Below are 20,490 nucleotides of genomic sequence, written 5' to 3'. Positions count from 1 at the left end.
AATTCATCCCTCCCCCCTCCTTCCCCCTTGGTAACCATAAGTTTGTTTTCTACATCTGTAACTCTATTTCCATTTTGTAAGTAGGTTCATTTATACCATTTTTTTAGATTCCACATATAAGCAATATCATATGATATTTGTCTTTCTCTGTCTGACTTACTTCACCCAGTATGACAATCTCTAGGTCCATCCATGTTGTTGCAAATGCCATTATTTCATTCTTTTCTATGGCTGAGTAATATTTCATTATCTATATGTACCACATCTTCTTTATCCATTCCTCTGTCAATGGACATTTAGGCTGTTTCCATGTCTTAGCTATTGTAAATAATGCTAAAATGAACACTGGGGTACATGTATCTTTTTGAATTTTGGTTTTCTCTGAATATATGCCTATGAGTGGGATTGATGGATCATATGGTAGCTCAAGTTTTAGTTTTCTAAGAAACCTCCATACTGTTCTCCATAGTGGCTGTACCAATTTACATGCCCACTAACAGTGTAGGAGAGTTCCCTTTTCTCCACACCCTCCCCAGCACTTATTGTTTGTAGACTTTTTGATGATGGCCATTCTGACCTGCGGGAGGTGATGCATCATTGTAGTTTCGATTTGCATTTCTCTAATAATTAGTGATGTTGAGCATCTTTTCATGTGCCTATTGGCCATCTGAATGTCTTGTCTTCTCTGGAGAAGGAAACCATTAATATCGTTCATTACACTGTGATAACCAAATTTAATTGAGCACTCTTTCACATAATAATTAAATAATACTATGAATTAACTAGCAGTATTATTCCCATTTTACAGATGTGGAACTGAGTCACAGAGAGGTCAAGGTCAAAGCTGCACTACTCACAAATAAAGGAGCCAAGATTTGAACCCTGGCAGTCTGAACCAGAGCCCAAGCCCTTGATCACTGTGTTTTACTGTCCCCCTTTTATAACCATCAGCATCATCTCTGATTTTATAACCATCAAATAAGCATTTTTGGCAAAAATGACATGAACTCTAAGTGTAAATTCCTCAAGTTAGCATAGACAGCACTTAGACTTTTTTCAGTCGGGACAGATTTTATTGGAGCATTATAACAAGTCAATTTTATGAATTGTGGACAAAACTAAAATTGCCATCAGATGACTGTACAAATTAAGGTTTTCATGAAAAAGACACATGGATAATTGTATATTTCTAGAAATGGCAACATTGCAGGCACAGACTGTGAAGTACAAGATAATATTCTGTCTGTCTCATATTTAGGTTAACATAGATCACCAACGAATTCCTCATTATTCATTGCCTGTGGAATAAAGATATCAAGTCACTTCCATTAGTTCCTGTCCTGATGCCCTCTGCAACTTAACCACTGTTCAAAAACAGAGAGAGAAAGGATCCCATTTTCAAACCCAGATGAAAAAATAATTAAACTATAAAGAAATAAATATATTATGGATCTTAATGCCTAGGTCCCTAAAGAGTGCTTGCTACATAATAAAAAAAAAATTAGTTAACACTTTTAATTTCCAAATGTAATTTTTCATATATTTCACTTATTAATCATTGCAGCCCTTTTCCTCAACTTGAATTCTAATCATTGTCTACAAGCATCTTATTGCTTCTGGTGTGAGGCAATGCTGTGCCCTATATAACACTCAAAGTGAGTTAAAGAGAAGAGAACCTCTCAAAAGATTTAAAGCTTAGAGGAGATAACAGGGATGCTGGGAGCCATAAAAATAAATGAACAAACTTGAAATAAGAGCAAACATTAAAGGGTATAATGGGATGGAATGCTTAAATACAGTGAGTTGGGGGTATTTGCTTACTTTCCTTCCTCCATGTACTCAGGTTAGTATAAAAATGGTGTTTACTTTGCAAACATAGCTCTCTGTATGACAGCAATTTTCATTAGCAATGTTTGGACACCATACCTGTATGAGATATGTAGTTTAATACAATTCTTCATGCAGAAATATGCCTAGAGGACTGTGTGCTGCATACAACATATATTAACTGAATATCTCCCATGTGTAAGGCAGCATCTAAATTTACCAGCTTCAGTGTCTTTCACCCGGACATGGAACAATGGAACTCGGTTCCCTCATTCAAGGACAAGATAAAGCAAAGTAGTGTGGAGAAGGGTACATGTCATGTAGTCAGACCAACGTCAAATTCTAGCTCCATCACTTACGACCTACTAGCTGTTTAGAAAAGGAAGCTAGGATAATAGCTGGCCCAGTTAGCTTTCAGTAAATGTTTTCTGTAATTATTTATTATTATTATTAAGCGACAATACAAAAATGGAAATGGGGTGCCACCTTTGTAAGGATATGATGGAATGAGTATTAGCTATTTAAAGCAAGAGCAGCTCATCCAAATGGAGATGTCCTATGAGTAGCTGGGCATAAGAGTCTGAGACTCAAAGATGAGAACAGGAGAGTATGTTTAGAGAGATGAGAATGTAAGCTTTGAGAACAATGAGGTTTCTAAGACAGGGAATATAGAAAGACAAAGAAGTCAGAAGACAGGAAGAGAAGAAAGAAGACAGAATAATTAGACAAGCAATTAGGAGCTTTAGTGGGCACGCACACACACACACATAATTTTTTCGGTGCCTGAGTGTGTATGTATGTATTACATTGAACACATGCATTTATCTTCACTGTCTCAGGAAATAAAATCTATTAAAGTACAGAAATTAAAAACAAAATCAGCAAGGGCAAAGAAGATGAGAGAGGAAATAATAATTAATAGCAAGCGAAAGCTGTCAGCGGAACCTGAGGAGAAAAAGTAGCTGAGCAGCGAACTGAGAATGCCAATACCAAGTACCTGCAGAGGGTGGCGCCAATGAGCAGCAAGCCGAAGAACATCAGAGAGGCAGGAATCAGAGACAACAGGTAGACCCAATCAGCCCCTCTAGCCTGCCGTTTCTCTGCTCAGATCTAAGAGCACTGGCAGCTGCTTTAGGAGACTGGAATGTTCTTCTCAGCAGACACTCAACGGCTGAAAGGTTTCCCAACAAAACGTCCACTTCCCCCACTGAATTGCACTGCAGTGAAGCCCCCCAATGTTAATGTTTTTCCCATGCAGAGCAACCGACCAGCTCTGAAATAAATTCAATTTATATAAATAATATTCTGTAATGCTTTCTAACCCTTTCATTACAATAGAGACCTCAGCATTTCTTAGGCTTTCTTGTTCAATTGAGAAAAACTAGAGTGTGAGTGAATTTCGTATTTTAGAGTCTAACGCTCTATCTTTTCCTGCTTAACATCCCCAGTAGTTTTTAGTCATATGATGAGATGTACAGTAAACATTTCTATGGTATAATCCTGAGTTAATAGGAAAAGAACATAGGCAGGTATCAGGCAAACCTGCATTTTGACTTCTAGCTGTGTGATCCTGAATAAGTCACTTAACTTCTCTGATCCTTAGTTTACCAACAAAATTGGGTCACATGCCTACTTTTCAGAGCTGATAAGATAAAATGAGATACTACATGTAGACAGTAAAGAATGATATACTCGATCCACAGACGCCACTTAATAAACATTAGTTTCCTTCTTTTCTACACTTTCCCATCAACCCTACGCCCTCCACTCCAACCCGTGTGTCTAGAAAGCAAATATTTAAAGGCTCTTTGTTTAAAACCATTCTGAAGTCTTTATGGAAAATTTGCCACCTCTTTGTCTTTCTGCTAAGTCTTAGATATATGAGAAGGTCTATGAAGAGATTGTCCTTAAGAAACTCTGCATTTAGTTGAGGAAATCAACATCACACAAATTGAAAGGTTATAGCTGACTCATTTTACAAACAGTATAAATACAACTCTATTTATACTGAACAGCCTAGGGAATTAATTCTAAAAACCTTTTTTATTTTTATTTTTGAAGTATAGTTGATTTACAATATTGTGTTAGTTTCAAGTGTACTGGGAAGTGATTCACTCCTGGGTATATATCTGGAAAAGACCAAAGCTCTAATTTGAAAAGATACAGCCACTCCTATGTTCATGGTGCACTATTTACAGTAGCCAAGACCTGGAAGCAACTAAGTCTCCATCAACAGATGAATAGATAAAGATGTGGTACATATACATAATGGAATATTACTCAGCCATAAAAAAGAGTGAAATATTGTCATTTGCATCAACATGGATGGACCTAGAGAATATCTAATAACTCTTTATTCATCCCCTATGAATCCCAATCTACCAGCTAGGAATCTATAAGAAACAAAACTGAATTCTGAAGGAAAATTTTAGAAGGATCATCAACGAATACTTTTGAATATAGAATTAAGAGTCAAGTCTGATTTTTCTTAAAGGTGGGAGGCAGTCTAGGAACCCGGTGACCTCCTGAGTCCCGTCTCATCAGGGTCTCTAATTGGTAAACAGATTAAAACCAGCGGATCAAATGGGGCCTTCCAAAACTGAAGGATAGTGCACCTGAAAAAATCTGCACATATGTTTCTTTGATTACGGAAAGTAAGTTGCATCAGGAAATACTTTCTATCATAAATAATGTAAGCAAATTTTAAAGGACAAGTCATCTTTTGGGGGAAATACGATGTTTTGAATCAATTTCTTCTCTGATTTTGGAGTGCCACTGTGTTTTATGCAGTCCCATGCAGTGGCAGATAAGCAAGAACAAGTGACAATGGTCCACATGTTTAGATCTTCACAATTCCTCTAAAAGTGCTATCATCTTTTGAAAGAGAAGAACCTATGTTTGAGAGATGTAATTTATGAATAACTGATCCCAAGGCTTCCTATAAAAAAAACAACAACAACAGTGCATATTGTCATTGGTGTTCATTTGAACCCAAAGATAAATACAGTGGTCAACTTACTACTTTTCCAACACTTAATTGTTGAACATTTACCATGAGGGAGGCGTCATAGCAAAAAAGTGTACTAAATGCACTTCATGACTTGTATTCTGTTTTTCAACAACAACAAAATTTCATATTTGTTGGCTGCTTTCTTTGTCAGGAGAGTGTTAATTACTTAACAGGCAGAATCCTAACTGACCTTCAGATAGTTCTAGGAGATGGATGTTCATTATTATTTATTATTTTCATCACAATCTTCATCATCCCCACTGTACACATGAGATGCTAAATGACTTGCCCCAGGTTCCCCACCCAGAAAATAGTGGGGTCCTGGTTTGAACCATGGCAGTTTAACTCCTACGCTTACACTCCTGCATCTGCATAAACATTTTAGACTTCCATCCAAGCCATGATTTCACTTGATCCTCCCAAGAAATAAATGAAATGGGAAAGAAGTGTGTTTGTTTGAACGTTTGTTTGGAAGAAGCCACCCACAGTCACAACTTGTTCATGCCACAGTGGGCACTGGAATCCTTCCTGCTCTGTGCAGGGCGGCGGTTATTTCAGTAGGTTCTCCTACAGCTGAATCCAAGGAGCACAATCGTTCACATCTCTTATAACACATCCTCTAAAATCTGATAGGGTTTACGGCTTCTGACATTCTGGCATAAGAAATACGGCAATAAAGGAAATAGAAGAGCTGACTTTTAAAAATAGTTACAGGCTAATGACGTGGATCATTAAACTCTGGGTGCTGAGACCTTTCTCAAAGGTAAACCATTAGGCAAAGATGAGGAGCTTCTTTCCAGAGCAGCAGACGCTGCTCTGGTGACACAGCCCTTAGTGACAATGATTTCATTTCTCTGATGCCAAATGAATCATACCTGTGTGATCATGCTGTGCGATGGATGCTGGTGCAGTCCAGTGACCTTGCTCCCCTCCCTGTTATTGAATTGTTGCCATAAAGGTTGAGTCTTCATTTTCCTAGTCATTATTTTGAAGCAGATTTGCCCAAAGTGAAATGGCAGCTTGTGCTTTTTGTAACCTTACACTGCAAATCTAATATCTGACACCAAACTGAAATAATAAAATGGCTTTATTTGGTATCTTTCCATTCCTACATTGTCTGTGGACAGAGGAAGTAGGAAGATAGGAAGCTGTCTTGTATCCTTCAAGAGGGCAGCTGCTAATAATCTATTGATTATTTTTTAAATAAAATTTTGATTAAAATCAGCACAGATAGGAGTCTACTTATGGGGTTTTGAAACACAGAATTAAATTTAGTAAGGCAAGTTAGTTTAGATGACTTGTTATACCGTAAGATTATATTTTAGAATGATCAAACATCTAACAGAAGATCACTGCAAAAATAATCAACCAACCAACCTGACATATTTCAAAAGGAAAAGTCCTCTTATTTTGCCACTCTTCTAGGGTAGGAGTTTCTCATTTATTTGGGCCAGCAAGCTTAAACCCATTGTTGATTTGATCTGGTATCTTACTTGTTCTTCTTTCCTGACAATTTTCCACATTTCCTTTTATTTCTTCGTCTTTCCACTTCACCTATCTGAATTCTTCTTGGTTTTTCTTTTTTTTTTTTGTTTTATTATCCTTCTGACTTCTCTTCCCTCTCTTCTAGCAATATGATTAAGCAGCGTATTATAATTTTGTTGTTAAATCTCCCCATAGTCCTGCCAAGCTCATTCTTTTCTAAAGCTCTAGGCTTTCACTGAGAATACAGCCAAATTAAATCAACAGATAGTTACTGGCTGACTTACATGTAGACACTTAGGGAAACAATGCCACAAATTTTCACTGGGTCCGTGGCTTTTTGACCTAGGTTAAAAAATAAGAAAAAGTCCTTTTATGCTCTCTGATATTTAATCATTGGATTTCATTCCTGAAAGCCAGGAAGAAAATAACTCAGGGATTCCTCAAAGACATTTCTCATTTGGAAATCCTGTATTTTAATAAATTAGCGTATCTGATTTTTAAACCAGGACTATTTTTCAGGAGTAATACAGGGCACCAGAGCTATTTCTCTTTCTCAAATATTCATTAGCGGTTTTGAATAACAGAAATAAGGTCACTGCAATAAAGCTGCTTCACAAGGAAAAAGATCTTTCACTTTGATTGTCTCAGCCCTGCCTCAGTGTGTTTATCTGTGATAAATGCCTTGTCTTTGTCTAGCATTATCTACCAAAAAGAAATCAACTGTATATAATTATTACAATCAGGCGATCATTTCTTTTCAGTTTGATATTTTAAAAAATGAATGCCTGTCAAAACAAGCTGACAGTGAGGACAATTATGGAGTTTGATTCCTGGGTTGCATACAAGAACCTAAGAGCCTTATAGAGCAAAATATGGTTAGTAAATAATCACTTTCCACTTGATGTGGCGCCATTTTGTTCTGGTTAACTTAATGATCTCTGAAAATTTGGGGATTCTTTCCTTGTCCTACGGTAACCCTAAGGAGATTTAGTAAAAATTAGAATTCTCTTCCATGTTTTTAAAGTTGTATTTTCTTTCATCTTGAGAAAATACTGAAAATAGGAAGATTTAAAGATAATGATCTTGATGTGATCATTTTAATTTCTATTAGAAAGTATTTGAAATATTAAATTTCAAATAGATAACAAAAATTGGGTTAATGCTAACAAAATCAAGGAGGGCCTGCAAAAAGGGTATGAATAAAAGTACAAAACTTGATTATGCAGTAATCTTATTCAGAAAACTTGACAGCCCACAAGCAAGCTAGATAAATGGCCTGTCCATTGAAAAATCCATGAAACACTAACCTTTCAAAAAGAACAGTAGGTCAATATACCCTTGAGAAGTGTAGTGATACAGACACCACCTTATTTCTCCCTTGAAACACACAGGATCAATGAGATGCTCAATCCACTAGTAGGAATTTGTGAAACACTCAGATCTGTCAAGTATTTCACCAGCAGAGTGCTGGGGAAGCATCAGAGCCTGGGCCTGTAACCTGGGCAGACACATAGGACCCACTGGCTTAATGCTCTATAGTCACCATTCTAAGACTCTTCATCATTTTTTAACAAGGAGCCTGGCCTTTTCATTTTACGCTTGGTCCTACAATCTCCATACCCAGTCCTGAGCCAGAGATTTGGATTCAGACAGGTGCAGAGTGGCTTCTGGGTCTAGCAGTACCTGAGTAAAATGGAATTAATTTGCACAATATCTCTGAGCCCCCACTTCCTCTTTGGGAAATATGAGTACGCACTTTCAGAGTTTTAATAATTAAGGGAGATAAAGCAAACAAAATGTGCAGCATGGCCCCATCACACACCAGTGCTTAATACATGTTAGTTCTCTGTCATCTCCTCCACCCTGTTTAACTCCTCTCCATCACTGAAGACTACTGCAAGGATGTTACTGGGAAGATAAGCTGTCTTCAAGGTCAGTATCCTGAAGTTATCAGCTGGCTGGCCTGACTTGAAAAGATAAAAGAAAACAGAGATCAGATTTAAGCCACACCTCAGCACATAGCCTGAAGGCAGTGTGGATCAGTAGCTGTCACCTGGCACTTGTCCTTCCCGTGAATGAAGACACCAGTGTAGCTGATTGGCCTCAGGTTCCCTCACATTGTAAAGTGAGGTGCCAGACCATCTAAGTGGGATTTGTGCAGTGAGGGTTTAAAATCTGTTCTGTTCACTTCAGCTGATCCCCCACCTCAAGCTGATGTAAGAGGTTGAATTTGGAGACTAAAAGAGTGTTTCTTTGGCATTCTCTATTCCATCCCTACCCATGTGGGCATGAGAAAGGGACACAAGATATTTACTTCCCTCTGTACTAGTTTCCTAGGGCTGCTATAACAGAAGACTGCAAACTGGGTGGCTTTAATAGCAGAGATTTCTTGTCTCATATTTCTAGAGACTTGGAGTGCAACATCAAGGTGTTGGCATGGTGGATTCCTTCTGAGGACTGTGAGGGAGCACCCGTTCCATGCATTCCCTAGTTCCTGGTAACTTGCTGGCAGTATTCGGCGTTCCTTGGCTTGTAGATGCATCACACTGACCTCTGTCCTTATATCCACATGACATTCTCTCTGTGTGCATGTGTGTCCAAATTTCTTCTTTTTATAAGAACACCAGTCATACTGGCTTAGCGCCCACCCTACTGCAGTATATTATCTTAACTGAACTAATCACATCTGCAATGACCCCATTTCCAAATAAGGTCATGTTCTGAGGTAACAGGGGTTAGGACCTCACCATATGGATTTGGGGGCACAACATGCAACCCACAACATTCTCCTTCAGGCCAAGTATGATGGTCGGCTTTATGCGCCTCAAAGGACTTTGCCCTTGCGTTCTATAGTTTGAAGGACTTGGATGCCGAGAGATCTAAAGCTATGCCTGGAGCAGATTCGGCCCAATGACAGAGTACGTGGCCGCATAGGGATCTACTTGTTCTCCCACTGACATCAGGACAAAGGGGAGTGTTTCCAGGGGACCAAACTTTGATGTAACTTGAAGCCAGACCGACAATATCATCTGGAGGGGCAGAGGGATGCCAGCAAAGGGTCTGAGCAGGACAGAGGCAAGCAACCAACCAGGGGAAACTTGTGTCCCCATGAAAAGAGCTATTCAAGGCGGTTCCCAGCCAGACTGCCTCTGAGGAATCGGAACAAGTGTCCAAAGCAGAAAGAGTCAGCTTTGGTTATCAGCCTTCATCAGAAGGTGCCAACATCCCACGACACCAGAACCAGCCAGGTAAGTCAGCTCCTTTCCCACCCCGCCATCAGACCCAGCAGCTAATGAGTACAGCGGAGGAGAGCAAGCAGGAAATCAGAAGCCAGACACGCTGCCCTTTTTAATGCAACATTCAAGCCTGATAGAGGATGTAGACAGGGGAGGGAGAAATTTTAAACCTGGGTGAGTTTGGAATTTTGACGTTCCATCAGATGGAAAATTTTAATTGACTAAAATGGGACTATTCTTGCGATTGAAAGAGACTAGAAAGGTATGCAAGATGTCATCCAGGAAAGAAGAAGAAAAGGTCTATGGAGCAAGTTTAGAAGGGAACGGTGAAATTTTTTTAAGTGGCTTTTAAGCCTATACCCTATCAGTCCAGCTGGTAAATCACCTGGATACCTGGGCTTTAAGGTGCTCAAGGGGAGAGGGACTTTACAGTGCTCAAGGGGGGAGGGGTGGCATGTCAGGTAGGAGCTCCATGTTTATGATTATGTAAAAAATATCTATTTCAAATTACTTCATCACTCAGCCTCAATTTTTTTTTTTTTTGTAACAACACGTTTACTGTGTCATCCAGCCGAGGGTACAAGATACAAACACTGCTTAATTTAAGGAGAACATGGAAACATCAGGCAGTCCCTAGAGCACTACTACAAACACAGCCTTCACCTACAGCAGAAACTGGGCCAGTCAGTCATTCTGGTCATCAACCCAGTCTTTCCTCCCACTTGGAGGCTTGGGCCCACCAGCTGGTTTTGCCATGATGATCTGATCCACTCTAAGTACAATGACAGCAGCATCAGTAGCCAGTTTGATAGTCCAGAACTTTCCCAGGTAAGTATCTAGAACACCAGCTTCCAACATGTCCTTTACAGCAGGAACTTCAGCCTCAATATCTAATCCAACATTTTTATTTCCTTCTTGATGTACTGCATAAAGTTTAGAGATTACTTCATTGGCCTTAACTCCAGAGTTTTCCGCCAGTGCCCGGGGATTAGCTTCAAATGCCTCAGCAAACTTCTTCATGGCATACTGTTCAAGTCCAGGGCAAGTCTCTCCATATGATGTGATCTGTTTGGCTAACTCAGTTTCTGCTGCTCCACCTCCGGGTATAAGACGTTTATCCCTTGTGAGAACGTTGAAAGTATTAACACCATCATCTACTGCCCTCTCTATATCATCCATCAGATTGTCTGCAGAGCCTTGAAGCCCTATGGTAGGAATGGCACCATCTTCCTTTCCATGCTTAAAAACCACCACCTGCGTATCTCCAACCTCTGACAGGTAGACACTGTCACAATGTCCCATTTCTTCAAGGACAGGAGGAGTCAACCTAGGAAGAGCTGTAGCACCAACTGTCTTACATAATCTTCTGAGATCCCATTTTGAGTTCAATCTCACCAACATGATATTGTATTTGTTTGCATAATGAAGAGCCATGTCTGCCATGTTGCCACCTGCTACCATGACATTTGCACCAGTACCAGCAATAGCTTTGACTTGCGCATTCATGAGATTTTCTTCTTCCTTACTAAAATTCATCAATTCTTCAGCAGTCTTTATCAATACCGTTCCCTTAGTTTCTGTTATCATGCCATCAGAAGGACAAGAGTACACTGCTATTTTGTCATCTTTGACAGATGTTACATCACCTTCAGTTTCCTTCTTAAAAACCATGCCATGCAATACTGAAGAGGAATGGTTTCATAACCTTCCATGACCTCTGAAACTGATAGGCCAAGTCTCCGAAGCTCTTCAGCTAATTCCAGAAGAGCTCCAGCAAAAACCAGAACAAAGTTTGTGCCATCTCCAACCTCCTGCTCTTGCATGTGAAGAGGCCATTACAATCATTTTTGCAGCAGGATGTTGTACTTCTAGCTCTCTTAAAATAGTTGCTGCATCATTTGTCACAAACTTCTCCAGGTGGTTGACAGCCATTTTGTTCACTCCGTTTGGTCCATATGCTGTAGGCGTTGTTTGGGCAAGCTCCTTGCAAGCCTGTATGTTCCTGTACACCGCCTCTTCTAATCCCGAAAAATGCGTCGCTCCCTCCTTGAGCATCTGGGCAAAGCCCAGGGCCTTGGGGACGTGGAGCGCCGTGGCCAGTCGATAAGGAGCCATTCACGCGCCCGCTCAGAAGACACCGGAGGAAGCGAGGGGCTCAATTTTTTTATCTAAAAAGTATCCAGGGACTTCCCTTGTGGAGTAGGTTAAGAATCTGCCTGCCAATGCTGGGGACATGGGTTCGATCCCTGGCTCAGGAAGATCCCAAATGCTGCAGAGCAACTAAGCCTGTGTGCCACAACTACTGAGCCTGCGCTCTAGAGCCCGCCAGCCACAACTACTGAACCTGGGTGCCACAACTACTGAAGCCTGCATGCCTAGAGCCCATGCTCCGCAAGAAGAGACACCACCTCAATGAGAAGCTGGTGCACTGTAATGAAGAGTAGCCCGCACCCAGCAACTAGAGAAAGCCCATATGCAGCAATGAAGACCCAACACAGCCAATAAACAAATTGATTAATTAAAAAAATTAAAAAATAAAAGTATCCACATTATAAGGTTATTGTAAAATCAAATTAAATAGAATCTAAATAAAACGTGTAAAACAACACAATCTTAATACACATGTGGGGGAGGTACATGTGCTACCAGTGATACAGACAAAGGAGAGGAAATAAAAGTCTATACCACTTCACACTGACCCCCAACATAATTAACCATCCACAACTGGCTATAATTTGGGCTTCAACAAGAAAACATACTGATTACTCATAGAGGTAATGGTTTATTTTAAAAGTACAAATCATTATAAGTACTGCATTATATCCAATACTGAATAAGATTCTGATTTAGATTTAGAAGCATTTCCTTTAAGTATAAATGAAAATCAACACCAACTCATACCCAACAGTTATGGCTGTGAGACATCAGGAGTTCTGATCTAGAAGTTGTGTTTGAGCAACAGAGATGTTAAAATTTGAATATCATCTACTACCCTCATATGTTGGAAATAACTGGGTCAATTAAAATGACAGAAATGTTTCACCATTTACAATTATAATGGTTAAAACATGTAATATCCGCCTGGAAATCTTTGGAATAGCAGAATCGCTGCCAGTTCTGAATGTTCTCGGCTAAATTTTAAAGTGAACATTATTTTGTCCTATGCAACTTTCTTTCTGTTTTCCTCACTGCACAACCAGGGGTATCAAACTATAAAAATACTTTGGTAAATACCAGTGGAAAACCTTGTCTTAAATTCAAATTGGAATTCAATTATGAAAAGCAGTGAATTTTGAGAGCCCATAGAAAATGCCCAGGTTATGCATTATTTCTATTTCTAATCCGTTTTTTTGTGTGATAAAAGAGATTATTTTAAACAACTCCATATGATTTGATTTACTGGGAACCATCTCTGTGAATTACCCAATAACAAGATAAAAGTCAGTGCAGGATGGTATTAGTGCTCAGGTCACGATTTCTTCTAGTTTCCTGGGTTTCATCTCTGCTTTCATAAACCTGACCTTTGACACAATTACTGTACCAAACTTCTCAATGCCTTATAGATAAATCCCATGGGAAAGGTCACCGTGGAGAAGGTTGCAGCTTTCCTTATGTCCTTACATAAGGGTTGTGTAGCATATATAAAAAGCATAGAGTTCAAGCTGAATTTTTCACATGGCAAATTTAGGCAAATGCCTTTATTTAGTATATGATGTTCATACCGGTTAGAGCAGCTATTAAAATCATCACAAAGGGTTTGAACTATTAGGGCATTAGAGATGGTCTAGTCTCACCACCTTGTTTGACCTCAGTGGAAACTGAGGTCCACTTAGTCAGGCTGCCTCACTGGTTATGTGAATGCCTGCTTTTGGATATTCATATTTTATCTCTTAGCTTATCCAAAATTATTTTAGCATGTATTTTAAATCCTATGTTCTACTTTGGATCAATCCATTTATACTACTGTATTTGTTATCCAGAGTAACAGTGGACAAGAATCATTTTTTCTTCTAATGGGGCAAAAAAATTAATTCAAATATCAAGGTGTGCATGTTCTTCCTATATCGTGTTCATTTCTCAAATGTCAAGCAGCTCACCTGGGCTCAGAGGAGATTTATATTAAAGGGCTGAGAGTACAGACACTTCCTTTCCTATCTTTACGAAATCCCATCATACTAAGCACCCAAGAGGAAGTAGGGAGAGAAGGGAGGATGCTGGAGAGGCAGCAGAAGGAAAGGAGACATTCTCAGACCTGGCAGTGAAGAGAAATCAGTGTCCCAAAGGAGAGAGGGATCTGTACAGGGCTGAGAAGCAGCGCCCTGAGGAGGAGATGTCTAGCAATAAGGTACGCCAGGCAGGCAAAACCCAGACACATGGTGCTCCAGCCACACCAAACATTCCTGAGCCCTAAGGATGGCCCAGAAACAGCAGAGCCCCAGACATGAGGTCCTCATGCAAACTTGGACAATGGGTATCTCAGCAATGACCAATGCAATCTGATTACTGATAAATGGAAGGACCTCTCCAATGTGTTAGTGACAGGTCAAGATCCTAGGACCTTGGCACAACCCCAAAGAAGAGAGAAGTCCAGTAATGACTAGGATTGAATATCCCAACAGGTCAGATGTGTACTGATTTAATAAAAATAAAGAGATGTGTTTCTTGCATATCTCAGTTTGTGAAATAAGATTCATACCTGCTACATGAACTCCGCTTTTCTTTTTAGTTGATAGATCTGCAGGCAATTAGACATGGAGAAAAAAAACCATTTTATGTTTTATGTATTCCACAAAGTCTGCCAAATTTGGTAAAGATAAAAGACTTCCAACCAAGGCATTTGACTGAGCTGGCAAGAATTTGTCCTGTCTTTTCGGAAACACATCAAAATTATGAACTGAAGATAGAATTGTGATGGAGAGACGTTGAATAAACAAATAGGGCAGTTTCCCAGATTTGGTAGCAAGTTTTAGCATAAGGTATCTATGCTGAGAAGTGCGATGGGAATCAAGAGCCTGGACTCCTCTTTGGTAAAATGATGAAGGAAGCATAGTTTATCATCAGGACCTAACTCTAGGGATTCCTCTACCCTGTTAGACTCCCCTCAGAAGCAGTAATCCTGCAGTGACACTGTCTCCATAAGATCTCTTTGGACTTTATTTTTCTTCCGTCTATTCAAAATTTACCTCTTCTTCCAGGACTCTGTGAAATAATCTGAATAAACAATAAACTGTATTTGATAACTTCTGGTCTTGATTTAATAAACTCAATAAAACACATATATTACTATAGGGATCTTCATCATAAAACATACGATTTTATAAGGGTCTTCACTATTTTCACTAACACACGCACAGGTATTTCAATAGGAACAGTTTGGGAACATAAGAAACACTTTATTAAACTAAATATGATCTCCAAATTCCAAAGATGGTCTCAACAACATAACCTATCTCACACGCTTATTATGAAGTGACATTGACATTCCTCCAGTAAGAGATGGGATCCAAGGCTTTTGCTTGGTCTTAGGGGGTTGATATCCCTTTGGGACCCAGCTACCATGCTGTGAGGAAGTGAAGCAGCGATGCATGGGTCACATCTGCGAGTTCCAGCACCAACCACAGCCGAGGAACCAGTCAACATCCGGGATCCATGGCCAGACGTGTAAGGAAGCAAGCCCTCAGATGATTCCAACTCCCAGTTCACAATGAATGGGTAGAGATGAGCTATCGTGCCGCTTTGTGAGCAAAATAAATGTTGTGGTTATTTTAAGTTACTGAACTTTTTTAATGTGGCCATACCTCACTATAGTACCCTCAAACCTTAACATGAGTGATTGTCCAATTTGCTTTTCTGTTTAAACGGCCTTTTTGGATTTAAAAAAATCTTAAGTATAAACATTTGTGAAGATGTGAAAAATGATACAGCAGCCTTAGAATTCACTTGAAAGTTTATTTGCTACTAGTGTGAAGCAGGCATCATTGTTCCTTCATCGTTAGACACTGGAGAGAAAGAAAGCTTCCTTCCAGAAATTAGGGTTGTTTAGATTTTAGAATGAAAACTAATTGGTGAATACAGATGTCACTATTCCTACAGTAGTATATAGAGTATTTCTGACACAGACAGGTTTTTAGTATTAAAGGCAAATGGGGAATGCTGAGAAATTACTGCCCTGAAGAAGGAAGCACTGATTAAGAGACACGTCTCTTACAAGGAGCTATAGATACTGAGATATAAAAATCCCCTCCTAACTCCACTTCTTAAATGGAATTTATCTTGGCCCCTAAAAGTAAGTGGCCCATCCCTCTCTCCACTGGTAACCTCTAGTTTGTTCTCTGTATCTGTGAGTCTGTTTCTGTTTTGCTATATACATTCATCTGCTTCATTTTTAAGATTGCACATGTAAGTGATAACAGTGTCTGTCTGTCTCCAACTTATTTCACTAGGCATAACACTCTCTAGGTTCATCCATGTTGTTGCAAAAGGCAGAATTTCATTCTTTTTTATGGCTGAGTAACATTCTAGTGTGTGTGTGTGTGTGTGTGTGTGTGTATGTATATATGTACCACATCTTCTTTATCCATTCGTCTATTGATGGACACTCAGGTTGCTTCCATGCCTTGGCTATTGTAAATAGTGCTGCTATGAACACTGGGGAGCATGCATCTTTTCAAATTAGTGTTTTCACTTTCTTCAGATATATGCCTAGGAGTGGAATTGCTGGATCATATGGCATTTCTACTTTTAGTTTTTTGAGGAGTCTCCATACTGTTTTCCATAGTGGCTGCTGCACTAACTTACATTTCCACCAACAGTGTACAAGATGGGATATGGGACTAAGAGATATAAACCACTATGTATAAAGTAGATAAGCAATAAGGATATATTGCAGAGCACAGAGAAATAATTTTATGAAGTAATAATGATCTCACAGATTTAACTGATTCTTGATGGGGCAGTTAAAGGGCACATCTTCTTTCACTGAGAGCAGAGGTTGGAAAACAAGCAATAGTGAACACACTTCTTTGAGAGTTCATGAATGAGTACAGAGGGAGGAGACAAAGCACATGAACTAAGATAAAAGAAGAAATCAAAGTGATATCATTGTGAGAAAATTCTTTAGACTTTATAGCCAGTTGGGGAATAAAGACAGCTTTTGTTTCCATAGTGCAGAGAAATGACATAATAGGTGTAGGAGGCATCTGGAAGTCTATTTCTTTTCTTAAATTCACTAAGAACCACTGGATAAATTATTGATTAATACATGTTTCCCAAGTGTGGACCATAGCCCCAGGAGGCTCCTTGGTATTTTGCAAGTTGATTTTTTTTTTTAAAGTCAGCCTATCTTTGGTTTTATAGGCAACTGACCTAACTTCATAGATGTATTTAGTATATGATATGATTAAGGATTATTTACTTGTAACTTACCATGTGAATTGTTAAGAGTACTAAGTATTGGGGATATGTGTATAAAAACAGATGATTGAACCTGATGTACCCCCCAAAGGAAAAAAAATTACTAAGTATTAATGAACTAAAATTAGTGCATTATGAGAATTTACTGACTTTTCTCCTTCAGTATTTTACCAAGCAATTTTGCCATTCAATGCTTGGCAACTTTGGAAAGCTCAACTGTACACGCAACATGCAAATACTGAGAATTTCTATGATTTGCTACAAGACAGCACAGCAAAATGCTGCCTTGACTTAGCCATGGTTTTCAACTACTGCTCTTCTTTTCAGTGCAAATTACTATCATTGTGAACGCATCATCACTGTGAGTTTCATTCGTGATGGGCTGTTTTGTTAATCCTGCATTGATGCCTAGATGACTGTAACTAGACATTAAGTCATAATTTTCCAATTATTAGTTTCCAAGACATGTATGCAATGTATTCTCTCTCACCCTATTGCTACTGCAAATCTATCATTCAACCCACCCATTCAATTTTAATTGGCCATAACTTTATTGGTGATGAGAAGCCTAGGAATTTATGTGAGCTAAATAGCTTGCAGAATAATATGTAGATTAGCATATGAAAGTTTACAGTTAATTTTATATTTTTGGTCCATTTTTATTACATAAAATCATGAATACAGGCTCATACTTCAATATTTTATTTTATCCTTTTCCAATTCCTTCAAAGTACTGTATTCTTTTTCCACTAGAAAGAAGGACTGTTTGGGGAGAAGAGCTGTAAATGGGCTGAATTTTTTTATATATATAATCTTTTAATTTTACAGAGTTTATAATAACAAGGCAAGATTCCAGACAACTAATTCCCAATATTTTCACCATCAAGAATCCCTCATGAATCCCATTATTTGAAAGTGTTTTGTCCTACAAAACACATTTCTTAAGTAAAATTTAATTTTTTACTTCCCTATTTCAACACCCAAATACATATGTGATTACCAATCAGAGTTGCCGATGCGCAAGAGAAAACTAGATTAGCACACTGAGTTGTTTTGGTCCCAAATGTTTCCATATTTGCATTATAAGTCAATTTATGATTTACAATTTTTAAATTCTCAAACTTCCTAATAGATACCTATTTTCTGTAGATCAAGGGAACACAGGAAACAACTGTGGAACCTGGAAACAACTGCCCTGACCTTTTGCAAAACATTCAAATAATATTTATAGAAAAAGTCAGGTAAGATCCCATTCTCAGTGCTTACTGGAAATGATCACAATGGGCTGGGAATCAGGAGACCCAAATTCACCTCTCTCTGCTTCAGTGGCCTTATCAAAATACCGACGACGGCTAACCTTAAAGAGGCAGCATAGTTAAAAGCAGGGCCATTAGGAAAAATTGCCTGAAGCTCAATCCTAATTCCAGAAAATCACTTAACCTCACCAAGGCCATCATAATCAAATTGTTGAAAACCCTTGCTAAGAGAAAATCTTAAGAGCAGACAGAGAAAAAAAAAAAAAAAAAAAGACATACTGCATTCAGAGGAAAAAAGAAGCCAACACAGAATTCTATATCCAACAAAAAATATCCTTCAGACATCAAGGGGAAATAGAGACACATTTCTCATTTGGACAAGGTAAATAATAATAGCACCTACCTCCTAGAGTTGTTATGGGTATTAAGTTACTTAATATATGTAGAATACTCCAGATAATGTCTGGGCAGAGAATAAGCTGGATAACCTTAAAAATAAAATTTATATGAAAATAAGCAACTGAAGCTTTTCCAAATCTTTTATTTTATCTGGTGATCTAAAAATGGGAATTTAAAATTATATATTTCACAATAAAAGACAGTAAAAATGGGAGGCCAGGGCAACTGTTTATTTTATATCTGGGTCACACCAATAATATGTCTTCCCTAGTCAACTAGGGCTGCTGTAACAAAGTACATGGACTAGGTGGCTTATAAACAACAAAAATGTATTTCTCACACTTCTGGAGCCCAAAGTCTCAGATCAGGGTGCCAGCATGGTCGGGATTTGGTGAGAGCACTCTTCTGAGCTGCAGACTGTCAACCAGTCTCTTGTATCTTCACATGGCAGAAAGAGAGCTAGCTAGCTCTTTGGCCTCATCTTATAAGGACTCTTAATCCCATTCAGGAGCTCCACCCTCTTGACCTAATTACCTCCCTAAGGCCCACCTCTCTAATACCATCACATTGAGGGGTAGGGTTTCAACATATGAATTTTGAAGAGACACATTCAGTCTAAAACAGAGTCCATTCAACAAGAAAGTAAACTCTTCAAAAGTTTGAAATTACATCGTAGTATCATCCTTTGTCTTCAATTATTTGACTAAGAATATCTCATACCATTAAGTCATTTACAAAGCACTTTCACATACACTATTTCATTTTAAAAAGATTTTAATTATTGGGTTGGCCAAAAAGTTCATTCGAGTTTTCCATAAGATGTTACTGAAAACCCCAAATTTTTTGGCCAATCCAATATTTAGTTTTCTCATCCAATGAACAGTTATTGGAAATCTTCTCTGTCAAGCACTCTTCCAGGTTTGGGGATCCTGTGAGAACAAGACAGGATACTACTTCTCAGGTTGTTTGGAGAGAGAGTGCAGGAGACAGACCGCAAACACACAAATAAAATGTCAAATCCCAAGCACTACAATATGAGTAAGTGTAGGGTCTTATAGGAGCACACAGGAGGGACATCCAACCAGTTGAGGGATCAAGGAAGGCTTTTTAGGGGAGGTGCACATAAGCAGTAACCTAAACAACAAAAAGAATAAATCAGTCAAAATTGATTAGAGGCTCAAAGAGTTAAAGGAAGAGAGTTTCTTATGGCATCTTGAGCAAGTCATTTGCTCCATCTGAGCCTCACTTTTCTAAGCTTTAAAGTGGAGATAGTATCTTCTTCACTGAGCTGTGGTTAGAATTAATGAAATGAAGTAACATAAAATTGCTTTCAAAACTGTAAAGCCCTATATGGAGGTAACACACAGGTACTGGCAAAAGGTATTGCTCATTGGCTCTTGAACTGAGTGTAGAAACAAATGATATTCAGTAAAAGTGAAGAAGTAACATAGCATTTTCCATTTATTATAAAAGCCTGAAATGAATTTTTAGTTAACTATTCTAGCCTGAAATAGGCACTACATTGCTGTCAGCATAAAACAATAATTTTACTCGGTCATAATAACAAAGATTTAGTAACAGCGACAAAAGCAAAAAATAAGATGGCCACTGGCTGCGAAGAGAGACAGAAAATATAAGTTTTAAAACTTGTAAGTGAAACATAAAGCTGGCAAAGCACTGAATACAGTACAACCTGATAATGCTTTTTTTTTTTTTTTTTTTTTTTTTTTTTTTATTTTTATTTTTTATTATTTTATTTTATTTTTTTGGGGGGTACACCAGGTTCAATCAATTGTTTTTTTTTACACATATCCCCATATTCCCTCCCTTCCTTGACGCCCCCCCCTCGATTCCCCCCCACCCT

General features: G+C 38.6%; 1 protein-coding gene and 1 pseudogene across 1 annotated transcript in view; both read right to left on the bottom strand.

Moving 5' to 3' along the window:
* PRKG1 (protein kinase cGMP-dependent 1) overlaps positions 1-20,490 on the bottom strand; it is a 1,182,497-nt gene that overhangs the window by 1,138,676 nt on the left and 23,331 nt on the right. The gene's annotated exons all lie outside the window — the stretch shown is intronic.
* LOC130853306 (T-complex protein 1 subunit theta-like) lies at positions 10,243-11,673 on the bottom strand (annotated as a pseudogene).

The sequence above is a fragment of the Hippopotamus amphibius genome, chromosome 5, assembly GCF_030028045.1.
Source record: "Hippopotamus amphibius kiboko isolate mHipAmp2 chromosome 5, mHipAmp2.hap2, whole genome shotgun sequence".
NCBI lineage: Eukaryota > Metazoa > Chordata > Mammalia > Artiodactyla > Hippopotamidae > Hippopotamus > Hippopotamus amphibius.
This window is presented reverse-complemented; position numbering and strand designations above follow the sequence as displayed.